This window comes from Egretta garzetta, unplaced genomic scaffold (assembly GCF_000687185.1).
Source record: "Egretta garzetta isolate BGI_Z169 unplaced genomic scaffold, ASM68718v1 scaffold256, whole genome shotgun sequence".
NCBI lineage: Eukaryota > Metazoa > Chordata > Aves > Pelecaniformes > Ardeidae > Egretta > Egretta garzetta.
This window is the reverse complement of record NW_009260073.1, coordinates 715281-716272: the sequence shown is the minus strand read 5'-3', so window position 1 is coordinate 716272 and position 992 is coordinate 715281.

Sequence of the window (992 nt, the reverse complement as noted above, 5' to 3'; positions counted from 1 at the left end):
AAAGACAGCCTTTAAGAAAGTACAGAAATATATTTGAGAAAGCACAGATATAGTAATATACACTAAGAGCAAAGGAACTAAAGGAGTACTTTAAAATAATTTTTTGTCCCCTTTAAATCTAAAAGAGAGAAAGTATTGTCTCTGTACTGAGGAATAAGGCAGAAACTAAAGGTAAGCTAGAGACTATCCAAGTAGTAAATATTTTATGAAGTTGCTTACTATGACACATCAAATAGATTTTAACTAGCTAAATTAAAGTTATATGCATGGATAAAGCTGCCCTGGGACTGAGACAAGAACTCCTTGGTCTTTTAGCCTTATTGTAGTCATCTGAAGCAGAAAAAAAATACAGATCTGTAGTCCAGCTCTGAGAAGATGTGTACATGATGTCAGTTTTGAGAGCGAATTCAAATGAACTCTTTAGTACTGTTACTGTTAGAACAGGAAATGAAGTATTATGTTTTGACACAAAATGACCCCATTCTATCTAGTCATGTACTTTTTCTTCCCCCTGCCCCAAATATGCTTTAAAATCTTACTGGGAGAAAGGAGAATAAAATGCTAAAGTAGATGTGCCAGGCTAAGTTAGAATTTACTCATTTCATAGAATCATAGAATGTTTTGGGCTGGAAGGGACCCCTAGAGGTCATCTAGTCCAACCCCCCTGCAGTGAGCAGGGACACCGCTAACTAGATCAGGTTGCTCAGAGCCCCATCCAACCTGGCCTTGAATGTTTCCAGGGATGAGGCCTCCACTACCTCTCTGGGCAACCTGTTCCAGTGTTTCACAGCCCTCATTGTAAAGAATTTCTTCCTTATATCCAGTCTAAACCTACCCTGGTTTAATTTAAAACCATTACCTCTTGTCCTGTCACAGCTGGCCCTACTAAAAAGATTTTCCCCCTCTTTCCTATAGGCCCCCTTTAGGTACTGAAAGGCCATAATCAGGTCTCCCCGCAGCCTTCTCTTCCCCAGGCTCAACAAGCCCAACTC